Here is a 23,383-nt window from a genome sequence, read left to right as displayed (position 1 = left end):
TTTTTCTTTTGATTTTCCAGTGTTTGGTTATGTAAATAAAATTTAGTTGAAAAGAGAAAATTCATTCTAGTCAATGGAAAAAAGACTCAGTTTTGCAAAAAATGACTTCCCAATTTTTTTGTCGAAAGACATTTTTCAGTTTCACCACACCACCACCACAACGACAGCACACTACCAATGCACACAAAGCTATGTAAATTGTCCAATCGTGTATAGGTGCACCATTAGGCAATATTGAATGCACATTTGATATAATTTACATTATATATTCGGCGTTATATGCTTTTTTTATCGTAGTGCCAGTTTCAATTTCACAATTCTATAGGCTAGATCTCATGCTCCAATGGGTTGAACTTACAATATTTAAAAATTTACCAATATAAAGAAGCAATTTTAAAATTCTACCTTTATTAAATTTTTTTAAATTGGCTTATTAGCTCAGTTGGTTAGAGCGTCGTGCTAATAACGCGAAGGTCACAGGTTCGAGACCTGTATGAGCCATCACACTTATTATTGACTTTGAACTTGTACTATTTTTTGGTACGTTATTATATTTGAAGTCTCTTATATTCAAAACACAATTAAATTTAGGGTTCGTTTTGAAAGCCGAAATTGAATTTTGGAAGTCCTTTTTTTTCTTTTGATTTTCCAGTGTTTGGTTATGTAAATAAAATTTAGTTGAAAAGAGAAAATTCATTCTAGTCAATGGAAAAAAGACTCAGTTTTGCAAAAAATGACTTCCCAATTTTTTTGTCGAAAGACATTTTTCAGTTTCACCACACCACCACCACAACGACAGCACACTACCAATGCACACAAAGCTATGTAAATTGTCCAATCGTGTATAGGTGCACCATTAGGCAATATTGAATGCACATTTGATATAATTTACATTATATATTCGGCGTTATATGCTTTTTTTATCGTAGTGCCAGTTTCAATTTCACAATTCTATAGGCTAGATCTCATGCTCCAATGGGTTGAACTTACAATATTTAAAAATTTACCAATATAAAGAAGCAATTTTAAAATTCTACCTTTATTAAATTTTTTTAAATTGGCTTATTAGCTCAGTTGGTTAGAGCGTCGTGCTAATAACGCGAAGGTCACAGGTTCGAGACCTGTATGAGCCATCACACTTATTATTGACTTTGAACTTGTACTATTTTTTGGTACGTTATTATATTTGAAGTCTCTTATATTCAAAACACAATTAAATTTAGGGTTCGTTTTGAAAGCCGAAATTGAATTTTGGAAGTCCTTTTTTTTCTTTTGATTTTCCAGTGTTTGGTTATGTAAATAAAATTTAGTTGAAAAGAGAAAATTCATTCTAGTCAATGGAAAAAAGACTCAGTTTTGCAAAAAATGACTTCCCAATTTTTTTGTCGAAAGACATTTTTCAGTTTCACCACACCACCACCACAACGACAGCACACTACCAATGCACACAAAGCTATGTAAATTGTCCAATCGTGTATAGGTGCACCATTAGGCAATATTGAATGCACATTTGATATAATTTACATTATATATTCGGCGTTATATGCTTTTTTTATCGTAGTGCCAGTTTCAATTTCACAATTCTATAGGCTAGATCTCATGCTCCAATGGGTTGAACTTACAATATTTAAAAATTTACCAATATAAAGAAGCAATTTTAAAATTCTACCTTTATTAAATTTTTTTAAATTGGCTTATTAGCTCAGTTGGTTAGAGCGTCGTGCTAATAACGCGAAGGTCACAGGTTCGAGACCTGTATGAGCCATCACACTTATTATTGACTTTGAACTTGTACTATTTTTTGGTACGTTATTATATTTGAAGTCTCTTATATTCAAAACACAATTAAATTTAGGGTTCGTTTTGAAAGCCGAAATTGAATTTTGGAAGTCCTTTTTTTTCTTTTGATTTTCCAGTGTTTGGTTATGTAAATAAAATTTAGTTGAAAAGAGAAAATTCATTCTAGTCAATGGAAAAAAGACTCAGTTTTGCAAAAAATGACTTCCCAATTTTTTTGTCGAAAGACATTTTTCAGTTTCACCACACCACCACCACAACGACAGCACACTACCAATGCACACAAAGCTATGTAAATTGTCCAATCGTGTATAGGTGCACCATTAGGCAATATTGAATGCACATTTGATATAATTTACATTATATATTCGGCGTTATATGCTTTTTTTATCGTAGTGCCAGTTTCAATTTCACAATTCTATAGGCTAGATCTCATGCTCCAATGGGTTGAACTTACAATATTTAAAAATTTACCAATATAAAGAAGCAATTTTAAAATTCTACCTTTATTAAATTTTTTTAAATTGGCTTATTAGCTCAGTTGGTTAGAGCGTCGTGCTAATAACGCGAAGGTCACAGGTTCGAGACCTGTATGAGCCATCACACTTATTATTGACTTTGAACTTGTACTATTTTTTGGTACGTTATTATATTTGAAGTCTCTTATATTCAAAACACAATTAAATTTAGGGTTCGTTTTGAAAGCCGAAATTGAATTTTGGAAGTCCTTTTTTTTCTTTTGATTTTCCAGTGTTTGGTTATGTAAATAAAATTTAGTTGAAAAGAGAAAATTCATTCTAGTCAATGGAAAAAAGACTCAGTTTTGCAAAAAATGACTTCCCAATTTTTTTGTCGAAAGACATTTTTCAGTTTCACCACACCACCACCACAACGACAGCACACTACCAATGCACACAAAGCTATGTAAATTGTCCAATCGTGTATAGGTGCACCATTAGGCAATATTGAATGCACATTTGATATAATTTACATTATATATTCGGCGTTATATGCTTTTTTTATCGTAGTGCCAGTTTCAATTTCACAATTCTATAGGCTAGATCTCATGCTCCAATGGGTTGAACTTACAATATTTAAAAATTTACCAATATAAAGAAGCAATTTTAAAATTCTACCTTTATTAAATTTTTTTAAATTGGCTTATTAGCTCAGTTGGTTAGAGCGTCGTGCTAATAACGCGAAGGTCACAGGTTCGAGACCTGTATGAGCCATCACACTTATTATTGACTTTGAACTTGTACTATTTTTTGGTACGTTATTATATTTGAAGTCTCTTATATTCAAAACACAATTAAATTTAGGGTTCGTTTTGAAAGCCGAAATTGAATTTTGGAAGTCCTTTTTTTTCTTTTGATTTTCCAGTGTTTGGTTATGTAAATAAAATTTAGTTGAAAAGAGAAAATTCATTCTAGTCAATGGAAAAAAGACTCAGTTTTGCAAAAAATGACTTCCCAATTTTTTTGTCGAAAGACATTTTTCAGTTTCACCACACCACCACCACAACGACAGCACACTACCAATGCACACAAAGCTATGTAAATTGTCCAATCGTGTATAGGTGCACCATTAGGCAATATTGAATGCACATTTGATATAATTTACATTATATATTCGGCGTTATATGCTTTTTTTATCGTAGTGCCAGTTTCAATTTCACAATTCTATAGGCTAGATCTCATGCTCCAATGGGTTGAAGTTCCTATATTTCCAAATTTACCAATATAAAGAAGCAATTTTAAAATTCTACCTTGATTTAATTATTTTCAATTGGCTTATTAGCTCAGTTGGTTAGAGCGTCGTGCTAATAACGCGAAGGTCACAGGTTCGAGACCTGTATGAGCCATCACACTTATTATTGACTTTGAACTTGTACTGTTTTTTGGTACGTTATTATATTTGAAGTCTCTTATATTCAAAACACAATTAAATTTAGGGTTCGTTTTGAAAGCCGAAATTGAATTTTGGAAGTCCTTTTTTCTCTTTTGATTTTCCAGTGTTTGGTTATGTAAATAAAATTTAGTTGAAAAGAGAAAATTCATTCTAGTCAATGGAAAAAAGACTCAGTTTTGCAAAAAATGACTTCCCAATTTTTTTGTCGAAAGACATTTTTCAGTTTCACCACACCACCACCACAACGACAGCACACTACCAATGCACACAAAGCTATGTAAATTGTCCAATCGTGTATAGGTGCACCATTAGGCAATATTGAATGCACATTTGATATAATTTACATTATATATTCGGCGTTATATGCTTTTTTTATCGTAGTGCCAGTTTCAATTTCACAATTCTATAGGCTAGATCTCATGCTCCAATGGGTTGAACTTCCTATATTTCAAAATTTACCAATATAAAGAAGCAATTTTAAAATTCTACCTTTATTTAATTTTTTTCAATTGGCTTATTAGCTCAGTTGGTTAGAGCGTCGTGCTAATAACGCGAAGGTCACAGGTTCGAGACCTGTATGAGCCATCACACTTATTATTGACTTTGAACTTGTACTATTTTTTGGTACGTTATTATATTTGAAGTCTCTTATATTCAAAACACAATTAAATTTAGGGTTCGTTTTGAAAGCCGAAATTGAATTTTGGAAGTCCTTTTTTTTCTTTTGATTTTCTAGTGTTTGGTTATGTAAATAAAATTTAGTTGAAAAGAGAAAATTCATTCTAGTCAATGGAAAAAAGACTCAGTTTTGCAAAAAATGACTTCCCAATTTTTTTGTCGAAAGACATTTTTCAGTTTCACCACACCACCACCACAACGACAGCACACTACCAATGCACACAAAGCTATGTAAATTGTCCAATCGTGTATAGGTGCACCATTAGGCAATATTGAATGCACATTTGATATAATTTACATTATATATTCGGCGTTATATGCTTTTTTTATCGTAGTGCCAGTTTCAATTTCACAATTCTATAGGCTAGATCTCATGCTCCAATGGGTTGAACTTACTATATTTAAAAATTTACCAATATAAAGAAGCAATTTTAAAATTCTACCTTTATTAAATTTTTTTAAATTGGCTTATTAGCTCAGTTGGTTAGAGCGTCGTGCTAATAACGCGAAGGCCACAGGTTCGAGACCTATATGAACCATCATACTTATTATTGACTTTGAACTTGTATTATTTTTTGGTACGTTATTATATTTGAAGTCTCTTATATTCAAAACACAATTAAATTTAGGGTTCGTTTTGAAAGCCGAAATTGAATTTTGGAAGTCCTTTTTTTTCTTTTGATTTTCCAGTGTTTGGTTATGTAAATAAAATTTAGTTGAAAAGAGAAAATTCATTCTAGTCAATGGAAAAAAGACTCAGTTTTGCAAAAAATGACTTCCCAATTTTTTTGTCGAAAGACATTTTTCAGTTTCACCACACCACCACCACAACGACAGCACACTACCAATGCACACAAAGCTATGTAAATTGTCCAATCGTGTACAGGTGCACAATTAGGCAATATTGAATGCACATTTGATATAATTTACATTATATATTCGTCGTTATATGCTTTTTTGATCGTAGTGCCAGTTTCAATTTCACAATTCTATAGGCTAGATCTCATGCTCCAATGGGTTGAACTTACAATATTTAAAAATTTACCAATATAAAGAAGCAATTTTAAAATTCTACCTTGATTTAATTATTTTCAATTGGCTTATTAGCTCAGTTGGTTAGAGCGTCGTGCTAATAACGCGAAGGTCACAGGTTTGAGACCTGTATGAGCCATCACACTTATTATTGACTTTGAACTTGTATTATTTTTTGGTACGTTATTATATTTGAAGTCTCTTATATTCAAAACACAATTAAATTTAGGGTTCGTTTTGAAAGCCGAAATTGAATTTTGGAAGTCCTTTTTTTTCTTTTGATTTTCCAGTGTTTGGTTATGTAAATAAAATTTAGTTGAAAATAGAAAATTCATTCTAGTCAATGGAAAAAAGACTCAGTTTTGCAAAAAATGACTTCCCAATTTTTTTGTCGAAAGACATTTTTCAGTTTCACCACACCACCACCACAACGACAGCACACTACCAATGCACACAAAGCTATGTAAATTGTCCAATCGTGTATAGGTGCACCATTAGGCAATATTGAATGCACATTTGATATAATTTACATTATATATTCGGCGTTATATGCTTTTTTTATCGTAGTGCCAGTTTCAATTTCACAATTCTATAGGCTAGATCTCATGCTCCAATGGGTTGAACTTCCTATATTTCCAAATTTACCAATATAAAGAAGCAATTTTAAAATTCTACCTTGATTTAATTATTTTCAATTGGCTTATTAGCTCAGTTGGTTAGAGCGTCGTGCTAATAACGCGAAGGTCACAGGTTCGAGACCTGTATGAGCCATCACACTTATTATTGACTTTGAACTTGTACTATTTTTTGGTACGTTATTATATTTGAAGTCTCTTATATTCAAAACACAATTAAATTTAGGGTTCGTTTTGAAAGCCGAAATTGAATTTTGGAAGTCCTTTTTTTTCTTTTGATTTTCCAGTGTTTGGTTATGTAAATAAAATTTAGTTGAAAAGAGAAAATTCATTCTAGTCAATGGAAAAAAGACTCAGTTTTGCAAAAAATGACTTCCCAATTTTTTTGTCGAAAGACATTTTTCAGTTTCACCACATCACCACCACAACGACAGCACACTACCAATGCACACAAAGCTATGTAAATTGTCCAATCGTGTATAGGTGCACCATTAGGTAATATTGAATGCACATTTGATATAATTTACATTATATATTCGGCGTTATATGCTTTTTTGATCGTAGTGCCAGTTTCAATTTCACAATTCTATAGGCTAGCTCTCATGCTCCAATGGGTTGAACTTACTATATTTAAAAATTTACCAATATAAAGAAGCAATTTTAAAATTCTACCTTTATTAAATTTTTTTAAATTGGCTTATTAGCTCAGTTGGTTAGAGCGTCGTGCTAATAACGCGAAGGTCACAGGTTCGAGACCTATATGAGCCATCACACTTATTATTGACTTTGAATTGGTACTATTTTTTGGTTCGTTATTATATTTGAAGTCTCTTATAATAAAAACACAATTAAATTTAGGGTTCGTTTTGAAAGGCGAAATTGAATTTTGGAAGTCCTTTTTTTTCTTTTGATTTTCCAGTGTTTGGTTATGTAAATAAAATTTAGTTGAAAAGAGAAAATTCATTCTAGTCAATGGAAAAAAGACTCAGTTTTGCAAAAAATGACTTCCCAATTTTTTTGTCGAAAGACATTTTTCAGTTTCACCACACCACCACCACAACGACAGCACACTACCAATGCACACAAAGCTATGTAAATTGTCCAATCGTGTATAGGTGCACCATTAGGCAATATTGAATGCACATTTGATATAATTTACATTATATATTCGGCGTTATATGCTTTTTTTATCGTAGTGCCAGTTTCAATTTCACAATTCTATAGGCTAGATCTCATGCTCCAATGGGTTGAACTTCCTATATTTCAAAATTTACCAATATAAAGAAGCAATTTTAAAATTCTACCTTGATTTAATTTTTTTCAATTGGCTTATTAGCTCAGTTGGTTAGAGCGTCGTGCTAATAACGCGAAGGTCACAGGTTCGAGACCTGTATGAGCCATCACACTTATTATTGACTTTGAACTTGTACTATTTTTTGGTACGTTATTATATTTGAAGTCTCTTATAATAAAAACACAATTAAATTTAGGGGTCGTTTTGAAAGCCGAAATTGAATTTTGGAAGTCCTTTTTTTTCTTTTGATTTTCCAGTGTTTGGTTATGTAAATAAAATTTAGTTGAAAAGAGAAAATTCATTCTAGTCAATGGAAAAAAGACTCAGTTTTGCAAAAAATGACTTCCCAATTTTTTTGTCGAAAGACATTTTTCAGTTTCACCACACCACCACCACAACGACAGCACACTACCAATGCACACAAAGCTATGTAAATTGTCCAATCGTGTATAGGTGCACCATTAGGCAATATTGAATGCACATTTGATATAATTTACATTATATATTCGGCGTTATATGCTTTTTTTATCGTAGTGCCAGTTTCAATTTCACAATTCTATAGGCTAGATCTCATGCACCAATGGGTTGAACTTACAATATTTAAAAATTTACTAATATAAAGAAGCAATTTTAAAATTCTACCTTTATTAAATTTTTTTAAATTGGCTTATTAGCTCAGTTGGTTAGAGCGTCGAGCTAATAACGCGAAGGTCACAGGTTCGAGACCTATATGAACCATCATACTTATTATTGACTTTGAACTTGTATTATTTTTTGGTACGTTATTATATTTTGACTTTGAACTTGTATTATTTTTTGGTACGTTATTATATTTGAAGTCTCAACTTGTATTATTTTTTGGTACGTTATTATATTTGAAGTCTCTTATAGTATTATTTTTTGGTACGTTATTATATTTGAAGTCTCTTATAATAAAAACACAATTAAATTTAGGGTTTGTTTTGAAAGGCGAAATTGAATTTTGGAAGTCCTTTTTTTTCTTTTGATTTTCTAGTGTTTGGTTATGTAAATAAAATTTAGTTGAAAAGAGAAAATTCATTCTAGTCAATGGAAAAAAGACTCAGTTTTGCAAAAAATGACTTCCCAATTTTTTTGTCGAAAGACATTTTTCAGTTTCACCACACCACCCCCACAACGACAGCACACTACCAATGCACACAAAGCTATGTAAATTGTCCAATCGTGTATAGGTGCACCATTAGGCAATATTGAATGCACATTTGATATAATTTACATTATATATTCGGCGTTATATGCTTTTTTTATCGTAGTGCCAGTTTCAATTTCACAATTCTATAGGTTCGATCTCATGCTCCAATGGGTTGAACTTCCTATATTTCCAAATTTACCAATATAAAGAAGCAATTTTAAAATTCTACCTTGATTTAATTATTTTCAATTGGCTTATTAGCTCAGTTGGTTAGAGCGTCGTGCTAATAACGCGAAGGTCACAGGTTCGAGACCTGTATGAGCCATCACTCTTATTATTGACTTTGAATTGGTACTATTTTTTGGTTCGTTATTATATTTGAAGTCTCTTATAATAACAACACAATTAAATTTAGGGTTTGTTTTGAAAGGCGAAATTGAATTTTGGAAGTCCTTTTTTTTCTTTTGATTTTCCAGTGTTTGGTTATGTAAATAAAATTTAGTTGAAAAGAGAAAATTCATTCTAGTCAATGGAAAAAAGACTCAGTTTTGCAAAAAATGACTTCCCAATTTTTTTGTCGAAAGACATTTTTCAGTTTCACCACACCACCACCACAACGACAGCACACTACCAATGCACACAAAGCTATGTAAATTGTCCAATCGTGTATAGGTGCACCATTAGGCAATATTGAATGCACATTTGATATAATTTACATTATATATTCGGCGTTATATGCTTTTTTTATCGTAGTGCCAGTTTCAATTTCACAATTCTATAGGCTAGATCTCATGCTCCAATGGGTTGAACTTCCTATATTTCAAAATTTACCAATATAAAGAAGCAATTTTAAAATTCTACCTTTATTTAATTTTTTTCAATTGGCTTATTAGCTCAGTTGGTTAGAGCGTCGTGCTAATAACGCGAAGGTCACAGGTTCGAGACCTGTATGAGCCATCACACTTATTATTGACTTTGAACTTGTACTATTTTTTGGTACGTTATTATATTTGAAGTCTCTTATATTCAAAACACAATTAAATTTAGGGTTCGTTTTGAAAGCCGAAATTGAATTTTGGAAGTCCTTTTTTTTCTTTTGATTTTCCAGTGTTTGGTTATGTAAATAAAATTTAGTTGAAAAGAGAAAATTCATTCTAGTCAATGGAAAAAAGACTCAGTTTTGCAAAAAATGACTTCCCAATTTTTTTGTCGAAAGACATTTTTCAGTTTCACCACACCACCACCACAACGACAGCACACTACCAATGCACACAAAGCTATGTAAATTGTCCAATCGTGTATAGGTGCACCATTAGGCAATATTGAATGCACATTTGATATAATTTACATTATATATTCGGCGTTATATGCTTTTTTTATCGTAGTGCCAGTTTCAATTTCACAATTCTATAGGCTAGATCTCATGCTCCAATGGGTTGAACTTCCTATATTTCAAAATTTACCAATATAAAGAAGCAATTTTAAAATTCTACCTTTATTTAATTTTTTTCAATTGGCTTATTAGCTCAGTTGGTTAGAGCGTCGTGCTAATAACGCGAAGGTCACAGGTTCGAGACCTGTATGAGCCATCACACTTATTATTGACTTTGAACTTGTACTATTTTTTGGTACGTTATTATATTTGAAGTCTCTTATATTCAAAACACAATTAAATTTAGGGTTCGTTTTGAAAGCCGAAATTGAATTTTGGAAGTCCTTTTTTTTCTTTTGATTTTCCAGTGTTTGGTTATGTAAATAAAATTTAGTTGAAAAGAGAAAATTCATTCTAGTCAATGGAAAAAAGACTCAGTTTTGCAAAAAATGACTTCCCAATTTTTTTGTCGAAAGACATTTTTCAGTTTCACCACACCACCACCACAACGACAGCACACTACCAATGCACACAAAGCTATGTAAATTGTCCAATCGTGTATAGGTGCACCATTAGGCAATATTGAATGCACATTTGATATAATTTACATTATATATTCGGCGTTATATGCTTTTTTTATCGTAGTGCCAGTTTCAATTTCACAATTCTATAGGCTAGATCTCATGCTCCAATGGGTTGAACTTCCTATATTTCAAAATTTACCAATATAAAGAAGCAATTTTAAAATTCTACCTTTATTTAATTTTTTTCAATTGGCTTATTAGCTCAGTTGGTTAGAGCGTCGTGCTAATAACGCGAAGGTCACAGGTTCGAGACCTGTATGAGCCATCACACTTATTATTGACTTTGAACTTGTACTATTTTTTGGTACGTTATTATATTTGAAGTCTCTTATATTCAAAACACAATTAAATTTAGGGTTCGTTTTGAAAGCCGAAATTGAATTTTGGAAGTCCTTTTTTTTCTTTTGATTTTCCAGTGTTTGGTTATGTAAATAAAATTTAGTTGAAAAGAGAAAATTCATTCTAGTCAATGGAAAAAAGACTCAGTTTTGCAAAAAATGACTTCCCAATTTTTTTGTCGAAAGACATTTTTCAGTTTCACCACACCACCACCACAACGACAGCACACTACCAATGCACACAAAGCTATGTAAATTGTCCAATCGTGTATAGGTGCACCATTAGGCAATATTGAATGCACATTTGATATAATTTACATTATATATTCGGCGTTATATGCTTTTTTTATCGTAGTGCCAGTTTCAATTTCACAATTCTATAGGCTAGATCTCATGCTCCAATGGGTTGAACTTCCTATATTTCAAAATTTACCAATATAAAGAAGCAATTTTAAAATTCTACCTTTATTTAATTTTTTTCAATTGGCTTATTAGCTCAGTTGGTTAGAGCGTCGTGCTAATAACGCGAAGGTCACAGGTTCGAGACCTATATTAACCATCATACTTACTATTGACTTTGAACTTGTATTATTTTTTGGTACGTTATTATATTTGAAGTCTCTTATATTCAAAACACAATTAAATTTAGGGTTCGTTTTGAAAGCCGAAATTGAATTTTGGAAGTCCTTTTTTTTCTTTTGATTTTCCAGTGTTTGGTTATGTAAATAAAATTTAGTTAAAAAGAGAAAATTCATTCTAGTCAATGGAAAAAAGACTCAGTTTTGCAAAAAATGACTTCCCAATTTTTTTGTCGAAAGACATTTTTCAGTTTCACCACACCACCACCACAACGACAGCACACTACCAATGCACACAAAGCTATGTAAATTGTCCAATCGTGTATAGGTGCACCATTAGGCAATATTGAATGCACATTTGATATAATTTACATTATATATTCGGCGTTATATGCTTTTTTTATCGTAGTGCCAGTTTCAATTTCACAATTCTATAGGCTAGATCTCATGCTCCAATGGGTTGAACTTCCTATATTTCCAAATTTACCAATATAAAGAAGCAATTTTAAAATTCTACCCTGATTTAATTATTTTCAATTGGCTTATTAGCTCAGTTTGTTAGAGCGTCGTGCTAATAACGCGAAGGTCACAGGTTCGAGACCTGTATGAGCCATCACTCTTATTATTGACTTTGAAGCGGTACTATTTTTTGGTTCGTTATTATATTTGAAGTCTCTAATAATAAAAACACAATTAAATTTAGGGTTTGTTTTGAAAGGCGAAATTGAATTTTGTAAGTCCTTTTTTTTCTTTTGATTTTCCAGTGTTTGGTTATGTAAATAAAATTTAGTTGAAAAGAGAAAATTCATTCTAGTCAATGGAAAAAAGACTCAGTTTTGCAAAAAATGACTTCCCAATTTTTTTGTCGAAAGACATTTTTCAGTTTCACCACACCACCACCACAACGACAGCACACTACCAATGCACACAAAGCTATGTAAATTGTCCAATCGTGTATAGGTGCACCATTAGGCAATATTGAATGCACATTTGATATAATTTACATTATATATTCGGCGTTATATGCTTTTTTTATCGTAGTGCCAGTTTCAATTTCACAATTCTATAGGCTAGATCTCATGCTCCAATGGGTTGAACTTACAATATTTAAAAATTTACCAATATAAAGAAGCAATTTTAAAATTCTACCTTTATTAAATTTTTTTAAATTGGCTTATTAGCTTAGTTGGTTAGAGCGTCGTGCTAATAACGCGAAGGTCACAGGTTCGAGACCTATATGAACCATCATACTTATTATTGACTTTGAACTTGTATTATTTTTTGGTACGTTATTATATTTGAAGTCTCTTATATTCAAAACACAATTAAATTTAGGGGTCGTTTTGAAAGCCGAAATTGAATTTTGGAAGTCCTTTTTTTTCTTTTGATTTTCCAGTGTTTGGTTATGTAAATAAAATTTAGTTGAAAAGAGAAAATTCATTCTAGTCAATGGAAAAAAGACTCAGTTTTGCAAAAAATGACTTCCCAATTTTTTTGTCGAAAGACATTTTTCAGTTTCACCACACCACCACCACAACGACAGCACACTACCAATGCACACAAAGCTATGTAAATTGTCCAATCGTGTATAGGTGCACCATTAGGCAATATTGAATGCACATTTGATATAATTTACATTATATATTCGGCGTTATATGCTTTTTTTATCGTAGTGCCAGTTTCAATTTCACAATTCTATAGGCTAGATCTAATGCTCCAATGGGTTGAACTTCCTATATTTCCAAATTTACCAATATAAAGAAGCAATTTTAAAATTCTACCCTGATTTAATTATTTACAATTGGCTTATTAGCTCAGTTGGTTAGAGCGTCGTGCTAATAACGCGAAGGTCACAGGTTCGAGACCTGTATGAGCCATCACTCTTATTATTGACTTTGAACTTGTACTATTTTTTGGTACGTTATTATATTTGAAGTCTCTTATATTCAAAACACAACTAAATTTAGGGTTCGTTTTGAAAGCCGAAATTGAATTTTGGAAGTCCTTTTTTTTCTTTTGATTTTCCAGTGTTTGGTTATGTAAATAAAATTTAGTTGAAAAGAGAAAATTCATTCTAGTCAATGGAAAAAAGACCCAGTTTTGCAAAAAATGACTTCCCAATTTTTTTGTCGAAAGACATTTTTCAGTTTCACCACACCACCACCACAACGACAGCACACTACCAATGCACACAAAGCTATGTAAATTGTCCAATCGTGTATAGGTGCACCATTAGGCAATATTGAATGCACATTTGATATAATTTACATTATATATTCGGCGTTATATGCTTTTTTTATCGTAGTGCCAGTTTCAATTTCACAATTCTATAGGCTAGATCTCATGCTCCAATGGGTTGAACTTCCAATATTTCAAAATTTACCAATATAAAGAAGCAATTTTAAAATTCTACCTTTATTTAATTTTTTTCAATTGGCTTATTAGCTCAGTTGGTTAGAGCGTCGTGCTAATAACGCGAAGGTCACAGGTTCGAGACCTGTATGAGCCATCACACTTATTATTGACTTTGAACTTGTACTATTTTTTGGTACGTTATTATATTTGAAGTCTCTTATATTCAAAACACAATTAAATTTAGGGTTCGTTTTGAAAGCCGAAATTGAATTTTGGAAGTCCTTTTTTTTCTTTTGATTTTCCAGTGTTTGGTTATGTAAATAAAATTTAGTTGAAAAGAGAAAATTCATTCTAGTCAATGGAAAAAAGACTCAGTTTTGCAAAAAATGACTTCCCAATTTTTTTGTCGAAAGACATTTTTCAGTTTCACCACACCACCACCACAACGACAGCACACTACCAATGCACACAAAGCTATGTAAATTGTCCAATCGTGTATAGGTGCACCATTAGGCAATATTGAATGCACATTTGATATAATTTACATTATATATTCGGCGTTATATGCTTTTTTTATCGTAGTGCCAGTTTCAATTTCACAATTCTATAGGCTAGATCTCATGCTCCAATGGGTTGAACTTACAATATTTAAAAATTTACCAATATAAAGAAGAACTTTTAAAATTCTACCTTTATTAAATTTTTTTAAATTGGCTTATTAGCTCAGTTGGTTAGAGCGTCGTGCTAATAACGCGAAGGTCACAGGTTCGAGACCTGTATGAGCCATCACACTTATTATTGACTTTGAACTTGTACTATTTTTTGGTACGTTATTATATTTGAAGTCTCTTATATTCAAAACACAATTAAATTTAGGGTTCGTTTTGAAAGGCGAAATTGAATTTTGGAAGTCCTTTTTTTTCTTTTGATTTTCCAGTGTTTGGTTATGTAAATAAAATTTAGTTGAAAAGAGAAAATTCATTCTAGTCAATGGAAAAAAGACTCAGTTTTGCAAAAAATGACTTCCCAATTTTTTTGTCGAAAGACATTTTTCAGTTTCACCACACCACCACCACAACGACAGCACACTACCAATGCACACAAAGCTATGTAAATTGTCCAATCGTGTATAGGTGCACCATTAGGCAATATTGAATGCACATTTGATATAATTTACATTATATATTCGGCGTTATATGCTTTTTTTATCGTAGTGCCAGTTTCAATTTCACAATTCTATAGGCTAGATCTCATGCTCCAATGGGTTGAACTTACTATATTTCAAAATTTACCAATATAAAGAAGCAATTTTAAAATTCTACCTTCATTTAATTTTTTTCAATTGGCTTATTAGCTCAGTTGGTTAGAGCGTCGTGCTAATAACGCAAAGTTCACAGGTTCGAGACCTGTATGAGCCATCACACTTATTATTGACTTTGAACTTGTACTATTTTTTGGTACGTTATTATATTTGAAGTCTCTTATATTCAAAACACAATTAAATTTAGGGGTCGTTTTGAAAGCCGAAATTGAATTTTGGAAGTCCTTTTTTTTTCTTTTGATTTTCCAGTGTTTGGTTATGTAAATAAAATTTAGTTGAAAAGAGAAAATTCATTCTAGTCAATGGAAAAAAGACTCAGTTTTGCAAAAAATGACTTCCCAATTTTTTTGTCGAAAGACATTTTTCAGTTTCACCACACCACCACCACAACGACAGCACACTACCAATGCACACAAAGCTATGTAAATTGTCCAATCGTGTACAGGTGCACCATTAGGCAATATTGAATGCACATTTGATATAATTTACATTATATATTCGGCGTTATATGCTTTTTTTATCGTAGTGCCAGTTTCAATTTCACAATTCTATAGGCTAGATCTCATACTCCAATGGGTTGAACTTACTATATTTAAAAATTTACCAATATAAAGAAGCAATTTTAAAATTCTACCTTTATTAAATTTTTTTAAATTGGCTTATTAGCTTAGTTGGTTAGAGCGTCGTGCTAATAACGCGAAGGTCACAGGTTCGAGACCTATATGAACCATCATACTTATTATTGACTTTGAACTTGTATTATTTTTTGGTACGTTATTATATTTGAAGTCTCTTATATTCAAAACACAATTAAATTTAGGGGTCGTTTTGAAAGCCGAAATTGAATTTTGGAAGTCCTTTTTTTTCTTTTGATTTTCCAGTGTTTGGTTATGTAAATAAAATTTAGTTGAAAAGAGAAAATTCATTCTAGTCAATGGAAAAAAGACTCAGTTTTGCAAAAAATGACTTCCCAATTTTTTTGTCGAAAGACATTTTTCAGTTTCACCACACCACCACCACAACGACAGCACACTACCAATGCACACAAAGCTATGTAAATTGTCCAATCGTGTATAGGTGCACCATTAGACAATATTGAATGCACATTTGATATAATTTACATTATATATTCGGCGTTATATGCTTTTTTTATCGTAGTGCCAGTTTCAATTTCACAATTCTATAGGCTAGATCTCATGCTCCAATGGGTTGAACTTCCTATATTTCCAAATTTACCAATATAAAGAAGCAATTTTAAAATTCTACCCTGATTTAATTATTTTCAATTGGCTTATTAGCTGAGTTGGTTAGAGCGTCGTGCTAATAACGCGAAGGTCACAGGTTCGAGACCTGTATGAGCCATCACTCTTATTATTGACTTTGAAGCGGTACTATTTTTTGGTTCGTTATTATATTTGAAGTCTCTTATAATAAAAACACAATTAAATTTAGGGTTAGTTTTGAAAGCCGAAATTGAATTTTGGAAGTCCTTTTTTTTCTTTTGATTTTCCAGTGTTTGGTTATGTTAATAAAATTTAGTTGAAAAGAGAAAATTCATTCTACGCAATGGAAAAAAGGCTCAGTTTTGCAAAAAATGACTTTCCAATTTTATTGTCGAAAGACATTTTTCAGTTTCACCACACCACCACCACAACGACAGCACACTACCAATGCACACAAAGCTATGTAAATTGTCCAATCGTGTACAGGTGCACCATTAGGCAATATTGAATTCACATTTGATATAATTTACATTATATATTCGGCGTTATATGCTTTTTTTATCGTAGTGCCAGTTTCAATTTCACAATTCTATAGGCTAGATCTCATGCTCCAATGGGTTGAACTTCCTATATTTCCAAATTTACCAATATAAAGAAGCAATTTTAAAATTCTACCTTGATTTAATTATTTTCAATTGGCTTATTAGCTCAGTTGGTTAGAGCGTCGTGCTAATAACGCGAAGGTCACAGGTTCGAGACCTGTATGAGCCATCACACTTATTATTGACTTTGAACTTTTATTATTTTTTGGTACGTTATTATATTTGAAGTCTCTTATATTCAAAACACAATTAAATTTAGGGTTCGTTTTGAAAGCCGAAATTGAATTTTGGAAGTCCTTTTTTTTCTTTTGATTTTCCAGTGTTTGGTTATGTAAATAAATTTTAGTTGAAAAGAGAAAATTCATTCTAGTCAATGGAAAAAAGACTCAGTTTTGCAAAAAATGACTTTTCAATTTTTTTGTCGAAAGACATTTTTCAGTTTCACCACACCACCACCACAACGACAGCACACTACCAATGCACACAAAGCTATGTAAATTGTCCAATCGTGTACAGGTGCACCATTAGGCAATATTGAATGCACATTTGGTATAATTTACATTATATATTCGGTGTTATATGCTTTTTTTTATTGTAGTGCCAATTTCAATTTCACAATTCTATAGGCTAGATCTCATGCTCCAATGGGTTGAACTTCCTATATTTCAAAATTTACCAATATAAAGAAGCAATTTTAAAATTCTACCTTCATTTAATTTTTTTCAATTGGCTTATTAGCTCAGTTGGTTAGAGCGTCGTGCTAATAACGCAAAGTTCACAGGTTCGAGACCTGTATGAGCCATCATACTTATTATTGACTATTTTTTGGTACGTTATTATATTTGAAGTCTCTTATAATAAAAACACAATTAAATTTAGAGTTCGTTTTGAAAGGCGGAATTGAATTTTGGAAGTCCTTTTTTTTCTTTTGATTTTCCTGTGTTTGGTTATGTAAATAAAATTTAGTTGAAAAGAGAAAATTCATTCTAGTCAATGGAAAAAAGACTCAGTTTTGCAAAAAATGACTTCCCAATTTTTTTGTCGAAAGACATTTTTCAGTTTCACCACACCACCACCACAACGACAGCACACTACCAATGCACACAAAGCTATGTAAATTGTCCAATCGTGTATAGGTGCACCATTAGGCAATATTGAATGCACATTTGATATAATTTACATTATATATTCGGTGTTATATGCTTTTTTTATCGTAGTGCCAGTTTCAATTTCACAATTCTATAGGCTAGATCTCATGCTCCAATGGGTTGAACTTCCTATATTTCAAAATTTACCAATATAAAGAAGCAATTTTAAAATTCTACCTTCATTTAATTTTTTTCAATTGGCTTATTAGCTCAGTTGGTTAGAGCGTCGTGCTAATAACGCAAAGTTCACAGGTTCGAGACCTGTATGAGCCATCATACTTATTATTGACTATTTTTTGGTACGTTATTATATTTGAAGTCACTTATAATAAAAACACAATTAAATTTAGGGTTCGTTTTGAAAGGCGGAATTGAATTTTGGAAGTCCTTTTTTTTCTTTTGATTTTCCTGTGTTTGGTTATGTAAATAAAATTTAGTTGAAAAGAGAAAATTCATTCTAGTCAATGGAAAAAAGACTCAGTTTTGCAAAAAATGACTTCCCAATTTTTTTGTCGAAAGACATTTTTCAGTTTCACCACACCACCGCCACCACAACGACAGCACACTACCAATGCACACAAAGCTATGTAAATTGTCCAATCGTGTATAGGTGCACCATTAGGCAATATTGAATGCACATTTGGTATAATTTACATTATATATTCGGTGTTATATGCTTTTTTTATTGTAGTGCCAGTTTCAATTTCACAATTCTATAGGCTAGATCTCATGCTCCAATGGGTTGAACTTCCTATATTTCAAAATTTACCAATATAAAGAAGCAATTTTAAAATTCTACCTTGATTTAATTTTTTTCAATTGGCTTATTAGCTTAGTTGGTTAGAGCGTCGTGCTAATAACGCAAAGGTCACAGGTTCGAGACCTGTATGAGCCATCACACATATTATTGACTTTGAACTTGTACTATTTTTTGGTACGTTATTATATTTGAAGTCTTTTATAATAAAAACACAATTAAATTTAGGGTTCGTTTTGAAAGGCGGAATTGAATTTTGGAAGTCCTTTTTTTTCTTTTGATTTTCCTGTGTTTGGTTATGTAAATAAAATTTAGTTGAAAAGAGAAAATTCATTCTAGTCAATGGAAAAAAGACTCAGTTTTGCAAAAAATGACTTCCCAATTTTTTTGTCGAAACCCATTTTTCAGTTCCACCCCACCACCGCCACCACAACGACAGCACACTACCAATGCACACAAAGCTATGTAAATTGTCCAATCGTGTATAGGTGCACCATTAGGCAATATTGAATGCACATTTGGTATAATTTACATTATATATTCGGTGTTATATGCTTTTTTTATCGTAGTGCCAGTTTCAATTTCTCAATTCTATAGGCTAGATCTCATGCTCCAATGGGTTGAACTTCCTATATTTCAAAATTTACCAATATAAAGAAGCAATTTTAAAATTCTACCTTCATTTAATTTTTTTCAATTGGCTTATTAGCTCAGTTGGTTAGAGCGTCGTGCTAATAACGCAAAGTTCACAGGTTCGAGACCTGTATGAGCCATCACACTTATTATTGACTATTTTTTGGTACGTTATTATATTTGAAGTCTCTTATAATAAAAACACAATTAAATTTAGGGTTCGTTTTGAAAGGCGGAATTGAATTTTGGAAGTCCTTTTTTTTCTTTTGATTTTCCTGTGTTTGGTTATGTAAATAAAATTTAGTTGAAAAGAGAAAATTCATTCTAGTCAATGGAAAAAATACTCAGTTTTGCAAAAAATGACTTCCCAATTTTTTTGTCGAAAGACATTTTTCAGTTTCACCACACCACCGCCACCACAACGACAGCACACTACCAATGCACACAAAGCTATGTAAATTGTCCAATCGTGTATAGGTGCACCATTAGGCAATATTGAATGCACATTTGATATAATTTACATTATATATTCGGTGTTATATGCTTTTTTTATCGTAGTGCCAGTTTCAATTTCACAATTCTATAGGCTAGATCTCATGCTCCAATGGGTTGAACTTCCTATATTTCAAAATTTACCAATATAAAGAAGCAATTTTAAAATTCTACCTTCATTTAATTTTTTTCAATTGGCTTATTAGCTCAGTTGGTTAGAGCGTCGTGCTAATAACGCAAAGTTCACAGGTTCGAGACCTGTATGAGCCATCACACTTATTATTGACTATTTTTTGGTACGTTATTATATTTGAAGTCTCTTATAATAAAAACACAATTAAATTTAGGGTTCGTTTTGAAAGGCGGAATTGAATTTTGGAAGTCCTTTTTTTTCTTTTGATTTTCCTGTGTTTGGTTATGTAAATAAAATTTAGTTGAAAAGAGAAAATTCATTCTAGTCAATGGAAAAAAGACTCAGTTTTGCAAAATATGACTTCCCAATTTTTTTGTCGAAAGACATTTTTCAGTTTCACCACACCACCGCCACCACAACGACAGCACACTACCAATGCACACAAAGCTATGTAAATTGTCCAATCGTGTATAGGTGCACCATTAGGCAATATTGAATGCACATTTGGTATAATTTACATTATATATTCGGTGTTATATGCTTTTTTTATTGTAGTGCCAATTTCAATTTCACAATTCTATAGGCTAGATCTCATGCTCCAATGTGTTGAACTTCCTATATTTCAAAATTTACCAATATAAAGAAGCAATTTTAAAATTCTACCTTCATTTAATTTTTTTCAATTGGCTTATTAGCTCAGTTGGTTAGAGCGTCGTGCTAATAACGCAAAGTTCACAGGTTTGAGACCTGTATGAGCCATCATACTTATTATTGACTATTTTTTGGTACGTTATTATATTTGAAGTCTCTTATAATAAAAACACAATTAAATTTAGGGTTCGTTTTGAAAGGTGGAATTGAATTTTGGAAGTCCTTTTTTTTCTTTTGATTTTCCTGTGTTTGGTTATGTAAATAAAATTTAGTTGAAAAGAGAAAATTCATTCTAGTCAATGGAAAAAAGACTCAGTTTTGCAAAAAATGACTTCCCAATTTTTTTGTCGAAAGACATTTTTCAGTTTCACCACACCACCACCACCACAACGACAGCACACTACCAATGCACACAAAGCTATGTAAATTGTCCAATCGTGTATAGGTGCACCATTAGGCAATATTGAATGCACATTTGGTATAATTTACATTATATATTCGGTGTTATATGCTTTTTTTATTGTAGTGCCAATTTCAATTTCACAATTCTATAGGCTAGATCTCATGCTCCAATGGGTTGAACTTCCTATATTTCAAAATTTACCAATATAAAGAAGCAATTTTAAAATTCTACCTTCATTTAATTTTTTTCAATTGGCTTATTAGCTCAGTTGGTTAGAGCGTCGTGCTAATAACGCAAAGTTCACAGGTTCGAGACCTGTATGAGCCATCACACTTATTATTGACTATTTTTTGGTACGTTATTATATTTGAAGTCTCTTATAATAAAAACACAATTAAATTTAGGGTTCGTTTTGAAAGGCGGAATTGAATTTTGGAAGTCCTTTTTTTTCTTTTGATTTTCCTGTGTTTGGTTATGTAAATAAAATTTAGTTGAAAAGAGAAAATTCATTCTAGTCAATGGAAAAAAGACTCAGTTTTGCAAAAAATGACTTCCCAATTTTTTTGTCGAAAGACATTTTTCAGTTTCACCACACCACCACCACAACGACAGCACACTACCAATGCACACAAAGCTATGTAAATTGTCCAATCGTGTATAGGTGCACCATTAGGCAATATTGAATGCACATTTGATATAATTTACATTATATATTCGGCGTTATATGCTTTTTTTATCGTAGTGCCAGTTTCAATTTCACAATTCTATAGGCTAGATCTCATGCTCCAATGGGTTGAACTTACTATATTTCAAAATTTACCAATATAAAGAAGCAATTTTAAAATTCTACCTTTATTTAATTTTTTTAAATTGGCTTATTAGCTCAGTTGGTTAGAGCGTCGTGCTAATAACGCGAAGGTCACAGGTTCGAGACCTGTATGAGCCATCACACTTATTATTGACTTTGAACTTGTACTATTTTTTGGTACGTTATTATATTTGAAGTCTCTTATAATAAAAACACAATTAAATTTAGGGTTCGTTTTGAAAGGCGGAATTGAATTTTGGAAGTCCTTTTTTTTCTTTTGATTTTCCTGTGTTTGGTTATGTAAATAAAATTTAGTTGAAAAGAGAAAATTCATTCTAGTCAATGGAAAAAAGACTCAGTTTTGCAAAAAATGACTTCCCAATTTTTTTGTCGAAAGACATTTTTCAGTTTCACCACACCACCACCACAACGACAGCACACTACCAATGCACACAAAGCTATGTAAATTGTCCAATCGTGTATAGGTGCACCATTAGGCAATATTGAATGCACATTTGATATAATTTACATTATATATTCGGCGTTATATGCTTTTTTTATCGTAGTGCCAGTTTCAATTTCACAATTCTATAGGCTAGATCTCATGCTCCAATGGGTTGAACTTACTATATTTCAAAATTTACCAATATAAAGAAGCAATTTTAAAATTCTACCTTTATTTAATTTTTTTAAATTGGCTTATTAGCTCAGTTGGTTAGAGCGTCGTGCTAATAACGCGAAGGTCACAGGTTCGAGACCTGTATGAGCCATCACACTTATTATTGACTTTGAACTTGTACTATTTTTTGGTACGTTATTATATTTGAAGTCTCTTATAATAAAAACACAATTAAATTTAGGGTTCGTTTTGAAAGGCGAAATTGAATTTTGGAAGTCCTTTTTTTTCTTTTGATTTTCCAGTGTTTGGTTATGTAAATAAAATTTAGTTGAAAAGAGAAAATTCATTCTAGTCAATGGAAAAAAGACTCAGTTTTGCAAAAAATGACTTCCCAATTTTTTTGTCGAAAGACATTTTTCAGTTTCACCACACCACCACCACAACGACAGCACACTACCAATGCACACAAAGCTATGTAAATTGTCCAATCGTGTATAGGTGCACCATTAGGCAATATTGAATGCACATTTGATATAATTTACATTATATATTCGGCGTTATATGCTTTTTTGATCGTAGTGCCAGTTTCAATTTCACAATTCTATAGGCTAGATCTCATGCTCCAATGGGTTGAACTTCCTATATTTCCAAATTTACCAATATAAAGAAGCAATTTTAAAATTCTACCTTTATTTAATTTTTTTCAATTGGCTTATTAGCTCAGTTGGTTAGAGCGTCGTGCTAATAACGCGAAGGTCACAGGTTCGAGACCTGTATGAGCCATCACACTTATTATTGACTTTGAACTTGTACTATTTTTTGGTACGTTATTATATTTGAAGTCTCTT

The 23,383-nt window shown here is 31.8% G+C and overlaps 20 non-coding genes across 20 annotated transcripts; all 20 read left to right on the top strand.

Moving 5' to 3' along the window:
• The first annotated feature begins 427 nt into the window (after positions 1 to 427).
• On the top strand, positions 428 to 501 carry TRNAI-AAU. The gene has a single exon. It is a non-coding gene; the product is annotated as a tRNA-Ile (tRNA).
• A 558-nt stretch (positions 502 to 1,059) lies between these two features.
• TRNAI-AAU lies at positions 1,060 to 1,133 on the top strand. Its single transcript has one exon. It is a non-coding gene; the product is annotated as a tRNA-Ile (tRNA).
• Positions 1,134 to 1,691: 558 nt separating this feature from the next.
• TRNAI-AAU lies at positions 1,692 to 1,765 on the top strand. Its single transcript has one exon. It is a non-coding gene; the product is annotated as a tRNA-Ile (tRNA).
• A 558-nt stretch (positions 1,766 to 2,323) lies between these two features.
• On the top strand, positions 2,324 to 2,397 carry TRNAI-AAU. Its single transcript has one exon. It is a non-coding gene; the product is annotated as a tRNA-Ile (tRNA).
• Positions 2,398 to 2,955: 558 nt separating this feature from the next.
• On the top strand, positions 2,956 to 3,029 carry TRNAI-AAU. The gene has a single exon. It is a non-coding gene; the product is annotated as a tRNA-Ile (tRNA).
• A 558-nt stretch (positions 3,030 to 3,587) lies between these two features.
• TRNAI-AAU lies at positions 3,588 to 3,661 on the top strand. The gene has a single exon. It is a non-coding gene; the product is annotated as a tRNA-Ile (tRNA).
• Positions 3,662 to 4,219: 558 nt separating this feature from the next.
• On the top strand, positions 4,220 to 4,293 carry TRNAI-AAU. The gene has a single exon. It is a non-coding gene; the product is annotated as a tRNA-Ile (tRNA).
• A 1,822-nt stretch (positions 4,294 to 6,115) lies between these two features.
• TRNAI-AAU lies at positions 6,116 to 6,189 on the top strand. Its single transcript has one exon. It is a non-coding gene; the product is annotated as a tRNA-Ile (tRNA).
• A 1,190-nt stretch (positions 6,190 to 7,379) lies between these two features.
• TRNAI-AAU lies at positions 7,380 to 7,453 on the top strand. Its single transcript has one exon. It is a non-coding gene; the product is annotated as a tRNA-Ile (tRNA).
• Positions 7,454 to 8,769: 1,316 nt separating this feature from the next.
• TRNAI-AAU lies at positions 8,770 to 8,843 on the top strand. The gene has a single exon. It is a non-coding gene; the product is annotated as a tRNA-Ile (tRNA).
• A 558-nt stretch (positions 8,844 to 9,401) lies between these two features.
• TRNAI-AAU lies at positions 9,402 to 9,475 on the top strand. Its single transcript has one exon. It is a non-coding gene; the product is annotated as a tRNA-Ile (tRNA).
• Positions 9,476 to 10,033: 558 nt separating this feature from the next.
• TRNAI-AAU lies at positions 10,034 to 10,107 on the top strand. The gene has a single exon. It is a non-coding gene; the product is annotated as a tRNA-Ile (tRNA).
• Positions 10,108 to 10,665: 558 nt separating this feature from the next.
• On the top strand, positions 10,666 to 10,739 carry TRNAI-AAU. The gene has a single exon. It is a non-coding gene; the product is annotated as a tRNA-Ile (tRNA).
• A 2,454-nt stretch (positions 10,740 to 13,193) lies between these two features.
• TRNAI-AAU lies at positions 13,194 to 13,267 on the top strand. The gene has a single exon. It is a non-coding gene; the product is annotated as a tRNA-Ile (tRNA).
• A 558-nt stretch (positions 13,268 to 13,825) lies between these two features.
• TRNAI-AAU lies at positions 13,826 to 13,899 on the top strand. The gene has a single exon. It is a non-coding gene; the product is annotated as a tRNA-Ile (tRNA).
• Positions 13,900 to 14,457: 558 nt separating this feature from the next.
• Positions 14,458 to 14,531, top strand: TRNAI-AAU. Its single transcript has one exon. It is a non-coding gene; the product is annotated as a tRNA-Ile (tRNA).
• Positions 14,532 to 16,986: 2,455 nt separating this feature from the next.
• On the top strand, positions 16,987 to 17,060 carry TRNAI-AAU. The gene has a single exon. It is a non-coding gene; the product is annotated as a tRNA-Ile (tRNA).
• A 4,920-nt stretch (positions 17,061 to 21,980) lies between these two features.
• Positions 21,981 to 22,054, top strand: TRNAI-AAU. Its single transcript has one exon. It is a non-coding gene; the product is annotated as a tRNA-Ile (tRNA).
• A 558-nt stretch (positions 22,055 to 22,612) lies between these two features.
• On the top strand, positions 22,613 to 22,686 carry TRNAI-AAU. Its single transcript has one exon. It is a non-coding gene; the product is annotated as a tRNA-Ile (tRNA).
• Positions 22,687 to 23,244: 558 nt separating this feature from the next.
• TRNAI-AAU lies at positions 23,245 to 23,318 on the top strand. Its single transcript has one exon. It is a non-coding gene; the product is annotated as a tRNA-Ile (tRNA).
• The last annotated feature ends 65 nt before the right edge of the window (positions 23,319 to 23,383 follow it).

The sequence above is a fragment of the Ipomoea triloba genome, chromosome 11 (assembly GCF_003576645.1).
Source record: "Ipomoea triloba cultivar NCNSP0323 chromosome 11, ASM357664v1".
Lineage (NCBI taxonomy): Eukaryota > Viridiplantae > Streptophyta > Magnoliopsida > Solanales > Convolvulaceae > Ipomoea > Ipomoea triloba.
Note: the sequence above shows the minus strand (reverse complement) of the source record. Positions and strands in the feature narration are given on the sequence as shown.